A 25784-nucleotide genomic window follows, 5' to 3' on the forward strand; every position below is an offset into this window, starting at 1 on the left:
GCATTTTAACCATTCGGCTTGTCCTGGGGGGCAGCGAGATGAGTACGGTCAGTGCCCTGCATTTTAACTATTCTAATGTGCGTATAATGTTATCTCACTAAGGCTTTAGTTTGCATATGAGCTTTCTTCTTATCAACACACCAAGACTCTTTGCCAGTTCTCGTGTTTTCCTTGTCCTAGGGACGCAAGAGTAAAACAGCCAGAGAACAACGGAGACCGGCAGAGGTTTTCTTTCTCTTTCTCTCTTTTTTAAGATTTATTAATTTATTTTAGAGAGAGAGCATGAGTGGGATGCGGCGGGGGGGTGGGGGAGGAGAGAGAATCTCAAACAGACTCCCTGCTAGATGCGGGGCTTGATCCCTCAACCCTGAGATCATGACCTGAGCCAAAATCAAGAGTGGGGCGCTTCACCAGCTGAGCCACCCAGGTGCCCCCTAGCAGAGGTTTTCAAAAGGAACTATTTTCCCCAAACTCATTTAAAATATTCAATTTCAAAGTTCTCATAACCAATTGTTACATTTATATTTGTGCAATACACATTCTGTGAGTCAAAGGACAGTCTGGCAAGGGAGAGGCCAAGATCACGGCGTGGGCATCTGACTGCGGAAGAGAAGGAAATCAAGGAAGGGTGGCGTGCTTCCTGTGAGCTGAGAAAGGAAATGGGAATTAAAGGAGTGCGGCTTCAGGAATCCCTGTTCGCCCTCACAAGCCAAGCTAACTGCCTGCCCCGGAGTTAGTTTCTGGTCCCCCAGGAGCTGTCACTCATTCTGTGTGTCCGCAAGGAAGGAAGGACAGAGAGGGGGCCTCCATTTGCATCTGCTCCTCCCCTCCCCTAGAGCCCCAGTGGGTGCTTCTCTTCAGGACAGCTCATGGGACATCAGCTCTAGTCCCAGTCTCTCCTCATTTTCTTCAAGACACATCTCACCCATGGCGCCACAAGGGAAGTGCCTTCTGGTCCCATGAGAGAAGGCGGGGAAATCAGGCAGGCCCCCCTCAGCATCTGGGCAGTGGTGAGCTGGAGCTGGCTGCTACCTGTGGCGAGAGGCCGTTCTTAAACTTCCAGGAAATTCGCAAGCCAGTTGTCAAACTCTTGGTAATGGAAGTCAGCCGTGGTGGGAGCATTTACCCCACAGGAGCCAGCAAACATCACTATTCAGGGCTTCCACCTCCCCCCACCCCAACACGTACATATCACCTTTGGGTTTGCTGAGCCAGTTTGCTAGCAGCATTGATCCTATGCCACCTACCTATGAGTTTATTTGCCCTCCTGGACTCTCTTCCTTCCGTCAGAGGAAAAGCTCTCTCCTCCTGTCCAAGGTAAGTTCCTCCCCTGTACTTCAGATCCTTGCTGCCCCAAGTGTGGCCCATGGACCAGTGGCATCTGTATTATGTGCAATCCTGTTAGGAATAGAAACTTGAAGGCCACACCCAGACCTACTGAACAGACACTGCGCCTGAACAAGATTGCCCAGGCAGCCATAACCAAGTAGCACAGATCACGTAGCTTAAACAGCAGAAATTTATTCACTCACAATTCTGGAAGCTTGAAATCCAAGATCAAGGTGGCAACAGATTTCGTTTCTTGTGAGGCCTCTCTCGTTGGCTCGTAGACGGCGATCTTCTTTCGGGGTCCTCACATAGCTCCTCCTCTGTATCTATCCGTGTCCAAACTTCCTCCTCTTATAAGGGCATCAGTCAGATTGGGTTAAGGCGCACCCTAAAAATCTCCTTTTTACTTTTACCACTTCTTTAAAGACCCCGTCTCTACATACGGCCACATTCTGAGTACAGGGGGGTAAGGACTTTGACATATGAATTTTGGGGAACACAACTCAGCCTCTAACAATTTGTATACATATTAATGTTTGAGAAACACGGTCTGGCTCAATCCCTACCCTCTCTTTCAAGACTCTTGTTCAATAATTATTGGGCCTTCGCCAGGCCCCTCCCTTCAGAATAAAGAATAATGTCCTTATATTTTTGGCACGCTCTCTTCTTAGCTTCATCAAAACTTGTCCTTACCGGGGCGCCTGGGTGGCTCAGTCGTTAAGCGTCTGCCTTTGGCTCAGGGCATGATCCTGGCATTCTGGGATCGAGCCCCACGTGAGGCTCCTCCACTGGGAGCCTGCTTCTTCCTCTTCCACTCCCCCTGCTTGTGTTCCCTCTCTTGCTGGCTGTCTCTCTCTCTGTTGAATGAATAAATAAAATCTTAAAAAAAAAAAAAAAAAACTTGTCCTTACCAACAAGTCCACCTTTGAATACCCAAGAGAAACGCATACATGAAGGGGTGCCTGGCTGGCTAAGAACATCTGACTCTTGACCTTGTGGTCCTGAGTTTGAGCCCCAAGCTGGGAGTAGAGATTCCTTTAAAAAAGAAAGAGAGAAATGCACACACCAAAAGACATGTTCACCAAAAGACATGCAGTGCTATTCATCCAGCCCTACTCGTGATAACCCAAAGTTGGAAACTCCTGGAATGCTATCTAGTGGATGGATTTAAAGAAATGAGCTGAGGCTGGAATCCACCGATACTCAGACTCATTGCCGTGGGCCACAGGAGTATTGTCATCAGGAAGCAGAATGACATCAGGTCCTCCTGTGCACAGGACAACCCAAGGTCTGGGGTTTGCACCTGTCTATATACCCTGTTTCAAATTTAGCTTGCTTAAATATCATACATACTATCTCTTTCTCCTCATAAAAACAGGAAGTCAAAATTAGATTACTGAAATATGAACACAGCTTACCCCCCTCCCCCAAATAATACATCTAACTGGAAGAACCTCTTGGGGACAAACAAGAGAGTTTTTACTTCTTCATATAAAATACATATAAAATCTTCATCGGTACATCTTAGTGTTGAGGACAGAGTGCTTTTGTTCCCACAGACCAAATATTACCAGGGCAGAGAGACTAGATTGGCAAATGTAGAGAGACCTAAACTTTTTTTTTTTTTTAAGATTTTTATTTATTTACCTGACAGGCAGAGACAGCCAGCGAGAGAGGGAACACAAGCAGGGGGAGTGGGAGAGGAAGAAGCAGGCTCCCAGCGGAGGAGCCTGATGTGGGGCTTGATCCCAGGACTCTGGGATCACGCCCTGAGCTGAAGGCAGACGCCAAATGACTGCGCCACCCAGGCGCCCCGAGAGACCTAAACTTTCTATATTAGTTTTGGGAGGAATTGTGGTTCGTTCCTCTTTTGAGAAGCTGAATAAAGAAACACCCGGATGGATCTTCTAATTAAACAATATTCTTCCAAGTTCAGAGGATCATCAACTAATATTCAGGCCTTTGGGGAGAAGGTTCTGGTTAGAAAAGACATTGTTGGCCAAAGGGAGTTATCCTTTCATCCTGAAGAGTTGCCCAATTATGTCATATAAATGTAACTATAAAGCTTAAAAACATATTCAAATACATTTTATACTTTTATATCTTTGAGTGATATGCATATTCGGTTGATGGAGGCCAGATCCAAGCTATAGTTCCCACCCACCATCCCATTCAAAAGGGAGTGGAGGGGGGTGCCTGGGTAGTGCAGTCCTTAAAGCTTCTGCCTTCGGCTCAGGGCGTGATCCCGGCGTTCCGGGATCGAGTCCTACATCGGGCTCCTCCGCTCGGAGCCTGCTTCTTCCTCTCCCACTCCCCCTGCTTGTGTTCCCTCTCTCGCTGGCTGTCTCTCTGTCACATAAATAAATAAAATCTTTAAAAAAAAAAAGGGAGTGGAGGAAAGGGTTTAACGTCAGCCTTAACACCCAGTAACACTGTTTCTTGAGCTCGGAATTGTAGAGCCATGAACCTGAAGACAACCAACAGGCATCCTTGTCACCCACGTTGCAAGAAGGTGTCTGAGTGAATGTAGAGCAAGATAGCACGACACACACGTGCTGGCTGCCCCTGGGCTCCAGGGCTTAGAGGTGATTTACCTCCAATCCATATCATATCACCAAGGACGGAAGCTGGATTTGACCAAGGATGAAAAAACAGAACTCTCACTACAAACATGGTTTAGGCTTTTTCTCCCTTCCTCCCAGTAGAAAGGGGACATGAAATCCATTCATTCAGCAATAGATTAAGAATTGAGAGGGGTTTTTGGTTTTGTCTTTTTTTAAGATTTATTTATTTTAGATGGGCAAGAGAGAATCCTCAGGCAAACTCTCCACTGACCTCGGAGTCTGACGTGGGGCTCATTCCAGGATCCTGAGATCATGACTCGAGCCGAAATCAAGAGTTGGATGCCCAATGGACTGAGCCACTCAGGTGCCCCAAGAATTGAGAGGTTTTGAAATAAGATTTTATCTTTTTCGATCAGAATCTTTCCCATCTTATTGCTTTAAGAAAGGAGCAGTATCTGAAAAATATTTCCCTGTCTGGGTGACTTTTAAGGATTCTCCCACATAAAAGATAAATAGGACCCCAAAGAGGCAGCATTTTTCAGGGATTTTCCCGTGTTCAGAAGGGAGGAGGTTTAAGTATTTTTTGAAAATCACTATTTCATGCCCCGATAGGCCCAAGACAAATCACGGAAGTGTGTTGCTGGCCCAAAACCCTGTCAAGCACACACAGAGAGGCCTCTGATGACTGGGTCAGGGTGCTAACCCCAGGAGATCACACCGCAGCCAGGCTCAGTCCTTCTTTCCTTACTGACTTGAAGACTCCCAAAGGTAACACTTCATACCACCACTGTGTGACCCAGTTTCCCTGTCTTTCCTGCCTCTAGCTCTGCCTGAGGGAACTCTGACAGAATTCCTTACAGAGAGCAAACACTGAGTTTGACTCTATTCTGCAAGAGTTTCCACAACTTAAAAAAAAAAATTCCCCTCTTAACATGTTTCTACCATAAATACTTGCGCAGGTCACGCTGCATGTCAAGATTCATTAATTCGATTAACAAAAAAAGTAAAACCAACATCTATCTTCCTGTCACTCTGCTAGGTTCTTGGCACCAAGCTGAAGACACACTATCTGACCTGAGGTGACTTACGGTCTGATGACAGAGGCCGAAAGTACAGAGGGGTACTTTCATGGTGTTATGAGAAAACAGATGGCGGCAGCCATGCTCCCCAAACCCCAAGAACATCCCTGGCCCCATTACACTCCATATAGACTCCATTGACTTTTCTGTCTCTCTCACTAGACTGTAAGCCTTAGGACGGCCTCACTCTCCTAGACTCGTTTTTGTGTCAATAGTATCAACCACAGTGTCTGTAACATATCTGTTGAATGACTGAGACACTTCATAGTGGGGTGTGATCATTTACGAATATTAAAGCTCTCCAACGGGACAAAGAGGGAACCAGCATTTCACATCTGGATCATCACAGCAACAAGAGAACAGAGAGCAAGCATGGTCTTCCGGGAATGGATTGGGATGGGTTTGGAGGATGTGTGTGTGTGTGTGTGTGTGTGTGTGTGTGTGTGTGTCAGGGTAAGGGTTAGGGAGAACGCACTGGTGGGGAATGATCATTGAAAAATAAGTTTGAGACCAAACAGAGAAGGACCTGTACCCAATACACTAAAAAATAGAGACAACTTTCCCATGATTATTTGGTTTCAGTTATAAAGAGCTTGGCCATTGGCTCCCATCCCCCATTCATCACATGTTTTCAAATATTTCAGCTTTTATAGAAGAGGAAGTAGAGTGGAAGAGAAGCCAAGCAACCAAGGAGAGTGATGGGTGATTCCCTGTGTCCCCAATATTCTCCAACATGGAAAGATCAGGCTGATGTTCAAAAATGAACATCAATTAACCAGATGTTTCCTAGAATGAACAGCGCTTATCCAGGAAGACCCAGCCAGCCAAAGGACTCAGGATCTTCCCCAGGGAGATCGAAGCCCAGAGCAGGCAGCCTCCATGGGATGGCAACATATTTGTGACTACAGAAGCATGCTTGGCACTGCCAACCAGTGAGATGGCCAGGATCACTCCATCAGTTCATGAATCTCACAATAACATCACCCGGTATATTACGGGGTAGTTCTGTCTGTTTATTTGTTTTTTTTGCTTCACTTATTGCATTTAGAAAGGGTTTTTCTGGACTAAGGAATTTTGTAGAAGCTACCCAGATTTAAAGTCTCAGTTTGACAATAAGATTTTTATTTAGAAAGACTATTTTGTCAGTACTGTGGATTTATGAGACAAAGGAAAGAACCAGGCTGGACTTGGAGGACCAGTTCAGCAGCAATTAAAAAAATACTGTAGAAGATACAGTGAGACTCTGAATCCAGGCAACAGTAGTGTGACTCAGAAAAGGGGGAAATTTAAGATATCTTGCAGGGGAACCAGCCCAACCAGCAGAAGTAAGACTGGGGAGAACTCAGGATGGCTGAGCCTCTGCCTGCTACGGCACTGTGGGGAGCAGGGGGTCAAGGGGGGGGAGCAGGTTTGGGTGCAGGAGGAAGGACATACTGAGAATGGTGGCAACGACATAATTCAGAAGCAATATTAAAATTCAAAATTATAATTACAGAGGTGTATTTCTAAGCACGTTTTTAAGGCAGTAGAGTTATACAGAGGGTCCCCAAATTACTATGCTTCGGCTTACGATTTTTTTTTTTTTTTTACTTTACATTAGTGAGAAAGTGACATGCATTCAGTAGAAACTGTTCTTTGAATTTTGAGTTTTTCAAGGCTAGCAATACATGGGACAATCCTCTCCCACGATGCTGGGTGGCACCCAGAGTTCCCAGGCGGCCATGCGACCACCAGGGTCAACAGCCCATAGCTGACAACCACGCGGTACCCATACTAACATTCTGTTTTTCACTTTCAGTACAGTATTTAATAAATTACGTGAAATCATCAACACTAAAATAGGCTCTGTGTTAGATGATTTTGCGTAATTGTGGGCTAAGCACAGGGTGTTCTGAGCGCTTGTAAGGCAGGCTAGACGAAGCTACAATGTTTGATAGGTCAGGTATATTAAATGCACTTTCAACTCTGGCTATTTTCACTTTATTGGGGCATAACTGCGCGGTAAGTCAAGGAAGATCTGTACGTCATCCTCTGCTCTTCTGTAGTTCCACTCCTATTTTCCTGTTCATACAATGTGTGAACTTACTGAAAGGAAATTACACATTTTCTCTCCAAAGGCTGTCAGCAGTTCTGAGAAAGCACTGCTTGCCACATTGGTTAATGTCATTGAGCAGTGAGTGGAAACCTTGGTGAACATCTCCATCTTTGTTGCCAAGTGTCTGTTAACAGAGAACACCACCAACCACTTTGAACATTGCCTTCTAATTGCCTTCTAGTGACCTCGAAACAGATCTCTGTACTGAAGATCATGTGGGTTCCTATAGGAAAAGGAGTTTGACTTAATGGTCTAGCACGGGCTTTCTTGGCCACATCACTATTGACATTTGGGGTCAGATGATCCTTGGTTGTGGGGGCTCTCTGTGCATTTTAGGATGTCTAGCAGCATTCGTGGCCTCCACCTACTAGGTACCAGTAGCACTTCCTCCATTATGACAACCCAAGTGACTCCAGATGCTGCCACGGGTCTTCCAAGGGGACGCCATTGCTCCTGGCTGAAAACCAATGTAGCAAATGTATTCCTATCAGAAAAGTATGATAACAGGAGGCAGAAAGAAAGGAAAAAATAAGTCTTTGGGATTGAATCTAACATGACCTCAGGGAACATGAAAAAGAGCAGACATAAAAACGAAAATGTCTCACTAGCAATTTTACAGAAGTTCTCCAGACCAAATTGTGATTAAATGTCAAATCAGAATGGAAACTAAGCTTGTTCCTGTATCTCCCACTGCAGCCCAAAGTCTCCCTCCTCCAGTGAAGAAGAAGAAGGAACCTCAGGGTAACCCCAACTGAGGTTCATTGCTGCATTCGGGGGAGTGTTCCTGTAACCCCCTGATATTACGTGCAAAATGTTAGGCATATTGCAATGCTCGGGGACACTATCATCAGATCATCATAGAAACCCAAAACACAAAGAGGCTAAGAACTGCTTCCTGAAAGCGTTACCCACTGTTTCATTAGTACAGAAGGTCACATATAACCCACTTTGGAGAAGGTTATGTGTTCCCTTTAAAGGACTCCAGAAGGTATAATGAGCCACACTGGTTTTCATCAGCTGATGTGAAGGTGTGAAAAGATCAGCTCTTTGGAATCGCAGGGAAAAAAGCATGGCCTCGCTCTTCCTGTGTGACAAGCACGCACATCTGGGCCACCTGGGCAGCAGTGTTTCCTTTTGTTGCCATGAAGACCACAGCCAGGGCAAAGGAGATGCTCAGGGCCAGGGAAAACGCGTGTCCTGAGTTCTCCTTTTCTCCCCCACATTCCTTTTTTAAAATTTCATCTCATTTCATTTAAATTCAATTAATGAACATACAGCGTATTATTAGTTTCAGAGTAGAGTTCAGTTGTTCATCAATTGCGTATCACACCCAGCGCTCATTCCATCAAGTGCCCTCCTTAATGCCCATCACCCAGTTACCCACCTCTCCTCCAGTGATCCTCAGTTTGTTTCCTAGAGTTAAGGGTCTCTTATGGCTTGTCTCCCTCTCTGATTTCATCTTATTTTCTTTTTCCCTTCCTTCCCCTATGATCCTGTTTTGTTTCTTAAATTCCACACATGAGTGAGATCATATGATAATTGTCTTTCTCTGATTGACTTATTTCACTTAGAATAATACCTTCTAGTTCCATCTATGTCATTGCAAATGGCAAGATTTCATTTTTTGATAGCTGAATAATATTCCATTATATATATATGTGTGTGTGTGTGTGTGTGTGTGTGTGTGTGTGTGTGTGTGTGTGTATAACATCTTCTTTATCCATTCATCTGTTGATGGACATCTGGGCTTTTTCCACAGTTTGGCTATTGTAGACATTGCTGCTATTAACATTGGGGTGCAGGTGTCCCTTCAAATCAGCACTTTTGTATCCTTTGGATACAATTGCACTAGCAGTGTAATTGCTGGGTCATAGGGTAGCTCTATTTTCAACTTTTTGAGGAACCTCCATACTGTTTCCCAGAGTGGCTGCACCAGCTTGCATTCCCACCAACAGTGTAGGAGGGTTCCCCTTTCTCTGTATCCTCACCAACATCTCTTGTTTCCCGACTTGTTAATTTTAGCCATTCTGTCTGGTGTGAGGTGGTATCTCAGTGTGGTTTTGATTCGTATTTCCCTGTTGCTGAGTGATGTTGAGCATTTCTCATGTGTCTGTTGTCCATTTGTATGTCTTCTTTGGAGAAATGTCTGCTGATGTCTTCTGCCCATTTCCTGACTGGATTATTTGTTGTTTGGGTGTTGAGTTTCATAAGTTCTTTATAGATCTTGGATACTAGCCCTTTATCTGATATGTCATTTGCAAATATCTTCTCCCATTCTGAAGGTCGTCTTTTGGTTTTGCAGAAAAGCCCCCAAATAGCCAAAGGAAGGTTGAAAAAGGAAACCAAAAGTGGTGGTATCATAATTCCGGACTTTCCCCACATTCTTAATGAGCTCAACCGCCAAAGTACCATTTGCAACACAAACAAGTCTGTGACCTAAAGGATCATCAGGGAAAGTCGAGATCTAAAGCAGAACCCAGAAGCACATCAAGTCCTTTTTTAGTCACCTTGTCATTACTACCTCTGTTGGTGGACACTGGGTGTGGTCAGCAGAATAACGGCCCCCCAAGATGTCCACATCCTAATCCCCAAACACTGTGACTGTGTCACCTTACATGGTAAAAGGGACTTTGGAGATGCGATCAAGTTAAGGACCTTCAGATGGGGAGATTATCCTGAATTATCTGGATGGGCTCCATGGAATCACGAGAGAGAAGCAGGCAGGTCAGAATCAGAGAAATGAGGACAGATGTAAAGGCCAGACCAACGCGGGGCCATCAACCAACGAATGTAGGCAGCTTCTTAGGAGCCGGAAAAGGCAAAAAAAAATCTCCCCTAGATGGTCCAGAAGGAAGCAGCCCTGCCGACCCGTTCCGGCCTTCTGAGCTGCGGAACTGTGCAATGACAAACTGCAGTTGTCGTCAGCCACTAAGTTTATGGTAATTTGTTACAGCAACAATAGGGAAAAATACACTGGTTTGTTCACAATGCAGCCAGTCCTGGCTCCCTGACGGCCGACCATGAGCAACAGGACTGCCACAGGGTCGCAGACACTCCAGGACCTGCTTCCTGTGCCCTCACCAATAATGGCCAACTTCTTCGTGCCGGGCCCTGCTGGAGCACTTGACAGGCATCCTCTCGGTCACGGCAGCATGCTGAGGTCGGTGCCTTAGCGCTTCTGCCAGAGGCCACAGGCAGCCATGACGGATGGCGGCAGTTGATTCCAGAGCCTGAAGCATCACTGAACCGACCCCCAACCCACCTCCCGCCATTGTTGCTCATTCTCTCTGTCTGGCGTGTCTCTAATCTAATTTGTTTTTTTTTTTTTTTTTTTAAAGATTTATTTATTTATTTATTTGACAGAGATAGAGACAGCCAGCGAGAGAGGGAACACAAACAGGGGGAGTGGGAGAGGAAGAAGCAGGCTCACAGAGGAGGAGCCTGACGTGGGGCTCGAACCCGGAACGCCGGGATCACGCCCTGAGCCGAAGGCAGACGCTTTAACCGCTGTGCCACCCAGGCGCCCCTCTAATCTAATTTGTAAATGATGGTCTATGAGTAAATAATGTAATTCTCTGTAAATAGAAACAAAATTTTGGTCACCATGCCTTGTGAAAACAGCTGGGCAGAATTCACCAGACCTGGAGGGTTGACTTGAGACAGTCTGATCTAAAATGTGAGCAACGTAGAAAAGACAAATTTTACTCTGAAACAGGGGGACTCCAATGAGATACACCATTTTCCACTACCGTGGCTGACACAGGCCAAGGAGGGGTCCAGAGGGCACATGGCGCAGACAGCAAATATGGGTCTAGCACAGTTCGGTGGGCATTTTGCACTAGAGACATTCTTCTGGGTCCAGCTGCTACATCGCCCAGCAACTGTATGACTCTCCCAGGAAAGGAGCAGCAGGATTCCTGCACGTGCACACAGGAAGAAGGAAAAGAGAGGAAAAGATGCCCTCCAAGAGAAGCTTCATTACTAAATTGAAAGTTAGTATAGATTACTATTCTTACTATAAGCTTAACAAATGATTATAAGGCTTCAGTAAACCTTATTTAATAAGAGGGGCTGTTTTTGGCTGGACTACTACTCAATACAGTATGGACGTTCATCAGCGCACCTGTTTCCCTCGGCTGCTTTGCCGTTACGATTGAAAACATCTTGGGAAATAAAGGGACAAATCATCCATAATCCCATAGCCCTGCAATCTGGGGTTGGTTTTTTTTTTTTTCTTATTTTATCCTTTTTTTTACATGTATGTATAATTTTACTCAAAAATTTTAAAACCACATAAGAAATATAGTTTCCAGTTTAGGAAAATGGAAAAAGCAAAACAAAGTTACTGAAAACTTTGTTTTCAGTATCTCTATAGACGAGATAAGGATCATCGTCTATAGATTTGAGGTTTAAAATTTTTTTTTCAATTATAGTAAAATACACGGAACGAAGCTTACCGTCTTACCCGTAGTTAAGTGTGCAATTTGAGGCGCTGACACTGAGTACATCCACAGTGTCGTACTACCATCACCACCGTCCGTCCATGGAGCTCTTCTGATTTTGCAAAACTAAACCTCTGTACCCATTAAACACTAACCCCCCGTTCCTTTCCCATCTCCCCAGCCCCTGGCAGCCACCCTTCCACTTTCTGTCTCTGAATTAAACTATTCTAGGAATCTTAGAAAAGCAGAATCACACATTTGTCCTTTCATAACTGGCTTATTTCACGGAGCATAACATCCTTAAGGTTCATCCCTATCGTGGCATGCGTCAGAAGTTCCTTCCCTTCTCAGGCCGACTGATATCCTGCTGTGTGCAGACGCCACACTCTGTGCACCCATTCATCCGTCTATGAACACTTGGGGTACTTCTACCTTCGGCTTTTACGGACAATGCTGCTATGAACATGGGTGTACACATATCTGAGCCCCTGCTTCTGCTTCTTTTGGGTAAATATCCAGAAGTGAAATTGCTGGACCGTATGCTACCTCTATGTTTAATTTTTTCAGGAACCACCATAATGTTACAGACTCATGTCCACAAGCAGATGGGTCATCATCTGATCTGTCGCCTTCCTGTTTCCTAGGGGGCTGCATAGTGCCTCGCTCTGCAGTTTTGAAAACGTGCTCCATTAAGCCTTAGGAAAAGTCTTGTGAGTTTCTTAGGGGCACAGCAGGAGGAGAGTAGAGCCGGGTGGGTGAGACTAAGGAGTCGGGAGATCACAGTTTCGATAAGAGCAACTCCACTGTTAGATGTTTTATGGGAAGCTTCCTCTGAAAATAGTTGTTTAAGAGGGAGTGTCTCACATTTAAAAAAAAAAAAGTGTGAAGGCCACTCTAAATACAGATCAGCCCAAACCAGTACAAATTATTTTGTCTCAAACAGTGTGTGAAGACGTCAACAAGCAAGTACAATAGCAGTATCGTTTGCAGAGCAAACCCTACACATAATAAGTCATGTTAAATGTTAGCGTGCCTCGACTGTCCTCAAATCACGATGGCTCCTGGGAGCCTTCAACTACACAGTTTGTCCTCGAAGCCTGCAGTTTCTGGAAGGCTGGTGTGTTGGCCCCGGGCAAGCCCCTGGCAGAGCAGGGTCCAGCCTCCTCCGGGCCACTTCCAGCTCACACAACCTCACCTTACACATTTTGGGAAATGTCTGGCCAAGAGCCAGAAAGAGCTGCTCAAACTCCAAAGCACTTGGGTCCACCCACTAACGAGGCCCAAAGAGGGAGAGAAGTAGGTAGAGCAGACATCACAGAGACACAAACAAAATTTGAGTTTGACCCCACTTGACCTTGAGAGTTTTGCCATCTACATGAGGCGAGCATAAACCTAGGCTGGTGAGCGTGCGTCTGTGTGTGTGTGTTTAATTGTCCTGTCTGAATAGGTCAAAGAATGAACTCGAATATCCCATCAATGTCAATCTTCGATTATAACCACTTTGACAGCCTTGTTATGGTCTACTTTCGGTTTCTCCTGTCTTTTCTCTTTTTGCATCTCATTTCCTTGCCTCTATTCCTTTTCAGCACCCAGGTGATGGTCAGCAGCATGGTACTTCCCATCATTATCTACTCCAGGGCCAGGACACACAGGTGTGCATGCACACTCCCTCAGTGTGCCTCCGGGCTGTGTCTCAGCTCACGCCAGCGTCAGCAGGGCGGGAGGGAGGTAACAGAATGACTCGTTCTTGCACTTCCTCGTCCTCCCCCAGTAAAGCTTTTGAGAAGGTTGCAACTTTAAACAACAGGAATTTCTGGGGCGCCTGGGTGACTCAGTAGGTTAAGCGCCCAGCTCTTGGTTTCGGCTCAGGTCATGATCTCAGGGTCCTGGGATCGAGCCCTGTGGGATTCTCTCTCTCCCTCTCCCTCTGCCCCTCCCCCCGCTCTCACGTGTGTTCTCTCTCTCTCTCTCAAATAAATAAACAACGTGGACCTCCCACCAAAAATCTAAAAAGGCATTCATTTCAATATAACACGAACAACATGTGTGGGCTCCAAGGCCACGTGCCACAGGGTCATATACACGGCACTGGGGAAGGGCTTGATTTCCAGCCATTACAATGAATTAACATCAAACCAGTTTTCCTTTAACAGGTGAACACGTAAGGCCTGGGGTGATTTAATTACTGTCCTCAGATCTGGCAGAAAGAGTGACAAAATCTCAACATCAAGGCTTCTGCTTTCCAATATGTCGGAGCCTCCTGGGAGCCTTGTATGCCTGTGAACTCCCTGCTTCTCTACACACAGCCCTAAATGAGTTTATTCAAAGAGCATTTAGGTAGAACTTTCCTTACATGTTTTGGGGGATGAAAATGCAAACTAGGTGCTATCCGTCCTCCCCAGGAGCCCAGCTTCCAGAGGAGAAGAGATACCCGAACGCATGGTGACCAGTGAGCCATGAGCTCTGTGAGAACAGCAGGAAAGGCACGTCCACACAGGGCCTAGGTGAGCGGGTCTGCAGGGTTTCCTGTGAGAATATTGTTAGAGGGCAAAAGGGAGGCTCCCTCGGGCAGGTTGACAAGTCTGAACTTGATACATGGTTTGGAAAGTCATGCATAGTGTTAAACAAATGTTGGGTACAACTACTTCAGAGTTTTAGAAAAATAACGTGGCCCACCATCTGCTGGCTGGGAAGCCCGTGGGGAGACCGCTGGGGCAGACTACCAGCTGCTGGAATGTAGAGGAAATATCTTCGTCGGACATGTAGGAAATAAAATCACTGGGCCACATGACTGGTCACTTAGGCTTAGGGAGCAGGAGAAGTCAAGGATTTGTCTGAGTTTGCAGCACACTTAGGGTGAGCTAAGGACCACAGGGACAGTTGCATGAGGAAGCCATCTCAGAACAGGGAAGCTGATACATTCCTTGTGAGGTTTGTACTAAACCTATAACCACGGATAGCCAAGGGCTGCTGTTCATATAGGTAGGAGACTCAGAATTAGTAGTGATTCTAGTGTTTGGAGCCATTGGCATCCCTATTCCAGAAGGTTCCATGTCCACAAGGAAAGAAATTCAATGAGTTCTGGGGACTTTCCAGTATTTGGAGGTCCTAAGAGGAAGGAGGAGGAGGAGCTTGTGACCCCTGTATGGGAAATGGGAGGAGATCCGAGAGAAGCGGGAGGTGTGTGAGGAGGCAGGGAAGGCGCTGGTTCTCGGTGGGAGGCCTCAGCGGTGGAGGATGAAGAGGATCTGGGGTGAGGAATTGAGTTAAGGAAGCCCCTGCGATGCGACCCGTGGGGCAGCCTGGTGAAGAAGCATTTTTCCAAGTTGAGGGGAAGCGACAGATGAAGGAGATAAGGTTAAATTGTTTTGCTTTGTTTGATTTAAATGTTAAACTCATATTTAGAGATACCTTCACAGCAATATTTAGACTGGGGTTTGACTACCTATCTTGGTCCTACGGCCCAGTCATAAGTGACACGTAAACTTAACCATCACACTGAGTTTCCTCTTTGTCTCATGGATTATGGGGCATCACCAAACGATCTTATGTGGCAAGAAGCACAGCCATTTCCTTGTTTCAGAAGGACCCTCCAGCTGCATTATGACAAGTCTAGTGTGGGAGGCTGCCACCACGAGCGGTGAGACATGACGTTAGGCAAACCCAGCCAAGGTGAGAGATGAGGAAGAGGGTCATGCGGTGGAGGCTGGGGAATACAGAGGCTCTTCCCTTTGCTCTTCCTGCCACACCCTGTGGTGACGATATTGTCACAGGACAGTATTAAGGACTGTCCCACACATCCAGTGAGGGAGAAGGAGTTGAATGAAGGTGAAGGCGTGTCACGAGGGGTGCGGGTGTGTTGTGTGAATGCTTACTGAATGGGGATTTTATTTCCTGAGAGCAGCCAGACTACATGGCTCCACTCAGGCTTCTTCCCTGAGATCTGTGATGCTGCTTTGCTGGAACGAAACTCACATTTCTTTCTTTCTTTCTTTCTTTCTTTCTTTCTTTCTTTCTTTCTTTCTTTCTTTCATGTTCAGTTAGCCACTGTATAAGTACATCATTAGTTTTTGATGTAGTGTTCAGTGATTCATTAGTTGTGTATAACACCCAGTGCTCATCACAACACGTGACCTCCTCAATACCCATCAGCCAGTTACCCCATCCCCACACCCCCCTCCCCTCTGAAACCCTCAGTTTGTTTCCCAGAGTCCAGAATCTCTCATGGTTCATCTCCCTCTCTGATTTCTCTCCCCTCAGATTTCCCTCCGTTCCCCTATGGTCCTCTGTGAAACCATATGAAAATTATCTTTCTCTGCTTGACTTATTTCACTTAGCATAGTCCCCTCCAGTTCCATCCATGTCCGTGCAAATGGTGGGTAATCATCCTTTCTGATAGCTGAGTAATATTCTATTGTATATATGGATCACATCTTCTTTACCCAGTCATCTGTTGAAGGGCATCTCGGCTCCTTCCACAGTTTGGCTATTGTGGACAATGCTTCTATGAACATTGGGGTGCATGTGCCCCTTCCTTTCACTACATCTGTATCTTTGGGGTAAATACCTAGTAGTGCAATTGCTGCGTCATAGGGTAGCTCTATTTTTAACATCTTGAGGAACCCCTATACCATTTTCCACAGTGGCTGCACCAGCTCTCATTCCCCCCAACAGTGTAAGAGGGATCCCCTTTCTCCACATCCTCTCCAACATTTGTTACCGTCTTTTTAATTCTTGCCATTCTGACTGGTGTAAAGTGATATCTCATTGTGGTTTTGATTTGAATTTCCCTGATGGCTGGTGATGCTGAGCATTTTCTCATGTGACTGTCGGCCATTTGTCTGTCTTCTTTGCAGAAGCGTCTGTTCATGTCTTCTGCCCATTTTTTGACTGGATTGTTTTTTCAGTGTTGAGTTTGAGATATTCTTTATATATCTTGGATACCAGCCCTTTATCTGTAATGTCATTTGTGAATATCTTCTCCCATTCCGTGGGCTGCCTCTTTGTTCTGTTGACTTTCCTTTGCTGTGCAGAAGCTTTTTATCTTGATGAAGTCCCACAAGTTCATTTTGCTTTTGTTTCCCTTGCCTTTGGAGATGTGTATTGAAAGAAGTTTCTGTGGCCAATGTCGAAGAGGTTACTGCTTATGTTCTCCTTTAGGATTTTGATGGGCTCCTGTCTCACATTGAGGTCTTTCATCCGTTTTGAGTTTATCTTTGTGGATGGTGTAAGAGAATGGTCCAGTTTCATTCTTCTACATGCGGCTGTCCAATTTTCCCAGCACCACTTATTGAAGAGACTGTCTTTTTTCCATTGAATATTTTTTCCTGCTTTGTCAAAGATTAGTTGACCATAGAGTTGAGGGTACATCTCTGGGTTCTCTATTCTGTCCCATTGGTCTATGTGTCTGTTTTTGTGCCAGTACCATGCTGTCTTGGTGATCACAGCTTTGTAATAGAGCTTGAAGTCGGGCATCATGATGCCCCCAGCTTTGTTTTTCTTTGAAACTGACATTTCAACTTGAAAATGATCCTCTGCTTTTTTGCCAGTTCTGTTGAGCTCAGCATGTCCCTCCACACTAACGCATTCTCTTCTCTCCAGTGTTCCCACCACTTCTCTCTATTCACTCTGATAGAAAACCTTCTTGGACATTATTTGGCGAGTCCACAGAGTTAATGAATCATTTACGGAACATCTGCTCCAGCCCTATTTCACTCCCCTGCCACCATGCAGCTAGTACCGCGTCGTATCAACACGGTCCTCAATTCAGAGTACTCAGCTATATCACGTGGTCATGCAGATAATCTAAGACATGCTCATATTAAAATGTTCCAATTACTACCCCTATGTGAGCATGCTGTTAAAAAGAAATGTTGGGGCGCCTGGGTGGCTCAGTCGTTAAGCGTCTGCCTTCAGCTCAGGTCATGATCCCAGGGTCCTGGGATCGAGCCCCACATCGGGCTCCCTGCTAAGGGGGAAGCAGGGAGTGCTTGTGTCAAATAAATAAAGTCTTAAAAAAGAAAAAAAGAAATGTTGTGAAGTATGTACTGTGCTCCGGGAATGTGCAAAATAACCCAGTGGACCTCAATTTCAAAAGCATCACGTGACTTCTGCCAGGTTTTGTGTTTCAAGGAACTTGTGAGAGAAACAGGAGTGTTTCTGACATGATACCACCTGGTCCCTGCCAGCAGTCACTTGTTAACGCCCTGTCCTCCTCTCCCTTAATTTTAAGGGTCTTATTTAGAAGTACAGTCGACCCCTGAACAACGTGGGGGTCGGGGCACCCACCCTCCCACATAGCCAAAAATCTGTGTATAACTTTTGACTCCCCCCAAAAACTTAACTACTACGAGCCTATTGTTGACCAGAAGCCTTACTGGTAACATAGTCAATTAACACATTTTGTATGATATATATATTGTATACTATATATTCTTCCAATAAACCAGGCTAGAGAAAAGAAAATGGTATTAAGAAAATCACATGGAGGGACGCCTGGGTGGCTCAGTAGGTTAAGCATCTGCCTTCGGCTCAGGTCTTGATCTCAGGGTCCTGGGATGGAGCCCCGCACCCGGGCTCCCTGCTCAGCGGGGAGTCTGCTTCTCCCTCTCCCTCTGCCCCTCCTCCCCACTTGTGCTTTCTCTCTCTCTTTCAAATAAATAAAATCTTTTTTAAAAAAGAAAGAAAATCATATGGAAAGTACATTTATAGTATCGTACTATAGTTATTGAAAAAATTTGCAAAAAATTGACCCGTGCAGTTCAAACCTGAGTTATTCAGTTGCATGACAATTACGTAGAGCAGTCTGTCTTCTAAATATGTGCATTCCTTTTGGGGGGGCTTTGACTGGATATATTGCGGGTGGGAAGTTAAGTAGAACATAACCTTCACACCCTCTTGGAACGTGGTAGAGTATAATTACCACACCTTGGTTTGTCAGGGACAGTCCCAGTAATAGCTGTTGTCCTGGTGTCCCACTGAGTTCAGCAGTTGTCACAGTTTTTTCATTTTTATTGCGGTATTTTTGCTAATAGCTACATTAAACCAGGAGGGGTTTGGTAGACCTTCACTTAGAATGTCAAGATTCTGCCCTGGTCTTTCCAACAGTGTGTGACACTCTTAGTTACATCAGTCAAGGCCCACTTAGGAGACAAAACCACTGCAGTTCTTTGAACGGGGGAAGCAGGGTGCAGAATTGTTCAATAGGCAAAGGAGGGAAATGGGGCTCCCGGGGGAGTAGAAGTAGCAGGTACAAAGGTCCAGCTGCTATCTCAGGGCTGAGAGGAGTGGACGATGAAAGACAGTGAAAGGACCTAGGACCTGGGAGACCCTGCTGAAAGTCAGACCTCTTTGAAGAGGGCGTGGCTGCCACGGGCACATGACGCCAGCCACGGGCCAGTGGACCGGCTCAGAGCTGGCCCAGAGAAGCCATCTGCCGCTGCTGGTGGGGGGAGCTGGGCTGTAGAAGCAAAACGCCAGGTGGGGGTAGAGTTGCCTGAGGTTGCAGCCTTCGTGACTGCGGAAAGGCACTGCCGGGGAGGGGGGGCGGGGGAGTGCAGGTGGAGGCGGGCGGGCGGTGTGGGCCGCGTGCCCCTGCGCTGAGTAACCACAGGAAGCCAGCGTCCCAGGGAGGTCAGTGCCTTTCTACTGCTGTCTCCTCGAATGTCTCTCTAGAGCCCCCTACTGATGAATCCCAACACTGGACCCGCTGGTGGAGTAGTAATGCTGCTAGGATTTTAGGGTGCCAATGACGGGTGTAACCGACACAGCGATGACTAGAGCTCGCACTGCTCACTCCCGCCTGGGGGGAGCCTCCGAGGCAACTGGTGAGTCTGGGCCTCTTTTCCTGGCCCTTTCCAGGCCCTCCCCTTCCACACACGTCACTCAGACACACCTCATTTGAGTCCCCTTTGTTTTAGCACACTTTGCTTTATTGAGCTTTGCAGATATTGTGGTTTTGGGGTTTGGGTGTGGTTTTCTTTTTTCTTCTTTTTCTTTTTCTTTTTTTTTTTTTTACAGTTTGAAGGTCTGTGGCAATCCTGCATCAAGCAAGTCTCCGACAGAATTTGCTCACTTTGTGTCTCTGTCTCACATGTTGGTAATTTTTGTAACATTTCAAACTTGGTCATTATATGCGTGATGATGGTCTATGCCTGGTGATCCCCGATGTTGCTGTAATTGTCTGGGGCCACCACAAACCACGCTCCTATGAGACGGAGAACTTAATCGATAAATGTTGTGTCTGCTTCGCTCCATCTCTCTCCCTCCCCTCGCGCCTCCCTGCTCCCGGAGACGCGACAATAGTGAAAATAGGCCAATGTATCCCCGTTCAAGTGAAAGAAAGAGCTACACGTCTCTCACTTTAAATCGAAAGGCAGAAATGATTAAGCTTAGTGAGGAGGGCATGTTGAAAGGCAAGGCAGGCCTCTTGTGGCAAACAGCCAAGTTGAAAGCGAAGGAAAAATTCTTGAAGAAAATTCAAAGTGCTACTCCAGTGAACACATGAATGATAAGAATGTGAAACAGCCCGATTGCTGCTGTGGAGAAAGTGTGAGTGGTCTGGATAGAAGATGAAACTAGCCACAACATTCCCTTGAGCCAAAGCCTCATCCAGAGCAAGGCCCTAACTCTCTTCAGTTCTGTGAAGGCTGAGAGAGGTGGGGAAGCTGCAGAAGGAAAGGCGGAAGCTAGCAGAGGTTGGTTCCTGAGCTTTAAGGCAAGACGCCGTCTCCGTAACATCAAAGTGCAAATGTAACGCTGCAAGTGCTGGTGTGGAAGCTGCCGCAAACCATCCAGAAGGTCTAGCCAAGGTCACTAATGACGGTGGCTGCACTAAATGACATATTTTCAGTGTAGACCAAACAGCCTTCTATTGGAAGAAGATGCCATCATAGCTAGAGAGGAGAAGCCAATGCCTGCCCTCAAAGCTTCAAAGCCAGGCTGACTCTCTTCTTGGGGGCTAATGCAGCTGGTGACTTGAAGTTGAAGCCAGTGCTCATTTGCCATTCCAGAAATCCCAGGGCCCTTAAGAATCATGCTAGGTCTACTCTGCCTGTACTCTGTAAATGGAACTACAAAGCCTGGATGGCAGCACATCTGTTGACAACATGGTTTATTGAATATTTAAAGCCCACTGTTGAGATGTAATGCTCCAAAAAAAAAAAATTATTCCTTTCAGTATATTCCTACTTATTGGCAATTAGCTGGTCACCCAAGAGTTCCAACAGAGATGTACAAGATGACTATTGTTTTCACACCTGTTAACACAACATCCACACTGAAGCCTGTAGATCGAGGAGTCATTTCAACTTTCAAGTCTTATTATTTAAGAAATACATTTTGTAAGTCTAGAGCTGCCATGGATAGTAATTTTCCGATGGATCTGGGCAAAGTCAACTGAAAACCTTCTGGAATGGATTCACAACATTTGTGATTTGTGGGAAAAGGCCAAAATATGAACATGAACAGGAGTTTGGAAGAAGTCGATTCCCACCCTCATGGATGACTTTGAGGGCTCAGGACTCCAGTGGAGCAAGGAACTGCAGATGTGGTGGAAAGAGCAAGAGAACTAGGATTAGAAGCGGAGCCTGAAGATGGGACTGAACCGCTGCCATCTGGTGATAAACTTGAACGGGTGAGGAATTGCTTCTTATGGACGAGCAAAGACCGTGGTTTCCTGGGATGGCAGCTGCTCCCGGGGAAGATGCCATGAGGACTGTTGACATGACAGCAGAGGATTTAGAATGTTACATAAGCTTAGTTGATCAAGCAGCGGCAGGGGGTGAGAGGATAGACTCCAATTTTTGAAAGAAGTTCTCCTTGGGTCAAATGCTATCAAACAGCATCACGTGCTACGGAGAAACTTCTCGTGAAAGGAAGTCAATCAGTGCAGCAAATTTCATTGTTATCTTGAGTACAGCTGCAACCACCACAATCTCCAGCACCAATCACCCCGATCCATCAACTGCCATCAAGAAGGAGACAAGACCCTCCACCAGCAAAAAGATTATTCACTAAAAGCTCAGGTGATGGTTAGCAGTTTTAGCAATAAAGTATTTTTAAATTAAGGTTTGTACATTTTTTAGACATGATGCTATTACTGCACACTCCATAGTCTACAGCGTGGTGTAAACATAACTTGTATATGCACTGGGAAATAAAAAATGCATTTGACGCTTTATCACGATATTTGCTTTATTGTGGTGGTCTGGAACCAAAACTTCACTATCTCCAAGGTGTGCCTGTATACAGAACTGACTTGCTGATAAAGCCACAGTCTATCTGTTGTCAAGGTGGTGTGCGTGGTCACAGCAGCTAGGGACACGTAAGTCCTTCTGTCTCTAGCGTGGGTGGGAGAAGTATTTGGTACCCCTGTTGTCCCTCACTTGTGCCGTGGTTCCTGCAAGGCATATGAGAAGCCATCATCTGGCAGGGGCAATTGGAAACATGGAAAATTTTAGCTTAGACATAGGTAAAATATGTACAGAGAAATAGAGGCTGACCAGTCCAGTTATGGTGTATTGTAGAAAATCCAGTTATAGCGATTATAGGGGGGAAAAAGTCTAAACTCTCTGGCAACAGTGATTTTATCTTTCATTATAGAGTGAAAATCCATAGACATTTACTTATTGTGTGGTTATACTCCTTTATTTTGCAGTAAATCATTTCGGCAAACCGTGGGCTCAAAAATTAAGTACTGGGTTTTCATATCTCAAGAAATAGAGTGTGTAATTTGCACACAATGGTGTTTCCCAGCCACCATAGTGGGTAGCATAGTGTGATCTCTGCCCGTGTGAAGACCAGAAGATGCTATCTATAAGACAATACCAGCATTTCCTTCAAAAAGTGGTAGTTAATTTTTTTTAAAGATTTATTTATTTACTTGAGAGAGAGAGAGAAAAGTGAGAAGGGTAGGGGCAGAGAGAGAGAGAGAGAGAGAGAATTTCAGGCAGACTCCCTGCTAAGCATGGAGCCTGACCCGGGGCTCAGTCTCACGACCCCAAGATCATGACCTGAGCCAAAATGAAGGGTCGGAGGCTTAACCAATTGAGCCACCCAGACGCCCCTAAAAGGTAGTAGTTATTTTTTTAAAAGACGTATTTATTTTATTTGAAAGAGAGAGCACTAGAGTGAGTGGGGGGAGAGGCAGAGGGAGAGAGAGAATCCCAAGCAGACTCCCCACTGAGCAAGGAGGCTGACAAGGGGCTTGATCCCACAACCTTAAGATCATGACCCTGAGATATGACCTGAGCTGAAATCAAGAGGCAGACACTTAACCAACTGAGCCACCCAGATGCCCCTAAAAGGCAGTAGTTATTTTAAGAAGATTCTACCCACAGAAGAGGTCTAGTGAGTCCAGCTGCAGGGGCACACATCCTGTGACTTGTACTGTTAACTCTAAATTACCTTCTGTCATTTCCAAAAAGCAAAGCCGTATGTGAACGTGTACTGCCAAAGCCAGTTTCATCATGGCTTCAAATTAAAAAGCAGCTTAAGGTGTTCATTTAATTCATGGACAGGATCCAAGTTAAGGTTTTGGGAGTTGTGTCTCCCGGAAGTGAAATCTGTAGTACTCTGTGAATAGATGCTGTTATAAACTTAGTTAAAATGTGTATCAGTGAAGATTTTTGTAATGACAATATGAGTCAAATATTGATGGAACACACACCCCTGTGTCAAAACGATATTCTTACTAGGTTAAAAACCTTTGGAGAAGAAGTGACCTGGAGTTGGTTATGAAATACACACAATCTGGACCGTGTTAACAAGTTGCAGTATTCTTCCAAGCAAGATATAATACGTAGTTGTGCAAATTTACAAATACTCTTTATATAATCACCACTACAAACTATCTGTGGAGAAGCTGCTGACAAATACAAGAACAGATGTCCACACGGCAGTACACGCTCTTCCTCTCTGGGGTCTCTCAGCAGATGGAACGCAGCTGTCTTGCTCTTTTGCAGAATGATTCTAAAGTAGCCTAAATGTCCAATGATGGTGTTCGCCTTTGAACTGAGTCCCCTAAATGTCGGGTGCATTTGTTCAAAAGCAATTAGAAATGTTTAATCAAAATATTCAAAGAGTGGAGTATCTAAATGTAAATTTTGATGGTCAAACACAAAATTTGCAAACAGGGAAATATTCAAAGTTGTACCTACAGAAACATGGGAGAAAGAAACAAATTAAATAGTCTGAGCTCAACGATACACAGGACTTAACTCTGAAACTCTATAATTGAATTTTGGAATATTTTGGCTCATGGGAAGAATCTTTCGATAGAGTTCCTATTTTTAATTGGATAAACTTATACTCTATATTAGAATCCAATGAAACTGATGTCAAAAAAATTTGTAGCATATAAATTTGGAGAAAACTTCAAAAGAGTTTTATAGATAAATCATTTGATACATTCTTTTTTTTTAAAGATTTTTTAAATTTATTTATTTGACAGAGATAGAGACAGCCAGCGAGAGAGGGAACACAAGCAGGGGGAGTGGGAGAGGAAGAAGCAGGCTCATAGCAGAGGAGCCTGATGTGGGGCTCGATCCCAGAACGCCGGGATCACGCCCTGAGCCGAAGGCAGACGCTTAACCGCTGTGCCACCCAGGCGCCCCCATTTGATACATTCTGTCCCATACAAGCGTTTGGAAAAGAAGCACATACTGTGTGGAGGCAAAAAGACAGTAGCTACGGAAATATTCCCACTGAAATATTTATACATTCTGTCGATGCAAAATGAGCAAATCTTTGAAAATTTCTTTAAAAAGAAAGATTTATTGGTGCTCAAGTGAGGACAGCTGCCCAGGATACTCAGTCTTGGCAAAGAAGAAAGTTCTCCTCAGAAGGACTGTGTAATACAGAGTTATACATGCTTTTTTGTTATATCAAGAGTTACAAATCATCAGGACGTAAGACATTCCAGAAAATAACAAACTTTATCTTATGCATTTAGTATGTGCAAGGTTGCAGGCTTTGAAGTGTGGGAACTTAAGGAGATTTTCACTCTTTAGTTTGAAATGCTTCTTTCAGGTTATTTGTTGATGAAGCAGGCATACAGTGTATGGTTTGCGCAGAAACGGAGCCCGAGCTTTGGCGTGGCTCAGTCATTCTGATTCTGGTAAAAGGTCAGGTGTAGCTTCCCTGAGAGCCCAGGAGCAGGGCCCACCTACAGGAAAAGTTGAAAACTTCCTTTATCAATTTTAATATGAAAAAAATAGAATTGAGAAGATCTTTATTTTTCAGAATTTGCTCTGAGCTTACCTGGGTCCCTCAGCATCTGAAAAATGAATGAAATGAAAAGTGAATTTTAAAAATGCTGTATTCGACAGCAGGTCTGGCTACATAATTGGCAGGATCCAATGCAAAATGAAAATGAAGGACCCCCTGACCAAAACTTTGAGGTTCAAGACAATAATAAGAGAGCATGAAACCAAATGTGGGCCCTTCTGAGAGGGGCTCAGGATGGCCGCACAGGCCACGTGCTTAAGAAGCCACAAGTGCTGGTCAACAGACAAGTGATGGGGACAATAATTTCAAATTTGAGAATAATACAATGAATAAAAAATCTTTAAAAATTTTAATAAGATCATATTGAAAAATAAATTTTTGAGATAAATACCAGGGACATTTCAGCAGATTCAGATGAATCAAATTAAAATATATTAATAGGTAGCAAGAATAATTATTCTGCTTAATTTTTAAACATTTAGATAATCAGGGGCACCTGGCTGGCTCGGTCGACAGAGAGTGCAACTCTTGATCTTGGGGTTGTGAGTTTGAGCCCCATGGTGGGCATAGAGATTACTTAAAATCTTTAAAAAATAAGTTAAAAAATGTTTATTTTTTAGATATTATTTAGATTATTTAGATAATATATTTTTAATTGTGCTTTAATTTATATGTTAAATTTAATCTTTAAAAATATATTTTTAAAGACCATTTTGACAAGAATTATTTTTAGGTCAACTCTAATAAAAACCAAGTTGGTAGTCGGTAACACAATTTCTAAAAAAAAAAAAAATCAATTATTTTCATGACCTCTTTCATTTTCAGGTGTCCCAGTTTGGACACACTACATACCTAGCAAGTATATTTGATGTCACGCTTAAATATTTCATGTTATACAGATGTGTCTACGTGTTACATATGCTTTATATACTGAAAAAATAATTCTATGTTTTCAGGAAAATGTGTGAATTGGTCTCTAATCTAATTCCGGTTGTGTGTTGATCTGTTTCCTCTAAGAATGGGGGAGGAAAAGGAAATGTTACTTCTA

General features: G+C 44.7%; 1 long non-coding RNA gene across 2 annotated transcripts in view; it reads right to left on the bottom strand.

The window, feature by feature from the left end:
• Positions 1–463: 463 nt before the first annotated feature.
• The window catches only part of LOC125283577 (uncharacterized), a 28567-nt gene continuing 3246 nt past the window's right edge, over positions 464–25784 (bottom strand). The window contains exons 2-4 of one of the 2 annotated variants that reach the window (XR_008956595.1): positions 1533–2186; positions 1244–1381; positions 464–1028 (exon numbers count right to left, since the gene is read on the bottom strand). This is a non-coding gene — a long non-coding RNA (uncharacterized LOC125283577). Of the gene's footprint in view, positions 1029–1243; positions 1399–1532; positions 2187–25784 lie in introns of both variants that reach the window. The other variant, XR_008956594.1, reaches the window with a different exon arrangement.

The sequence above is a fragment of the Ursus arctos genome, unplaced genomic scaffold (genome assembly GCF_023065955.2).
Source record: "Ursus arctos isolate Adak ecotype North America unplaced genomic scaffold, UrsArc2.0 scaffold_31, whole genome shotgun sequence".
Classification (NCBI taxonomy): domain Eukaryota; kingdom Metazoa; phylum Chordata; class Mammalia; order Carnivora; family Ursidae; genus Ursus; species Ursus arctos.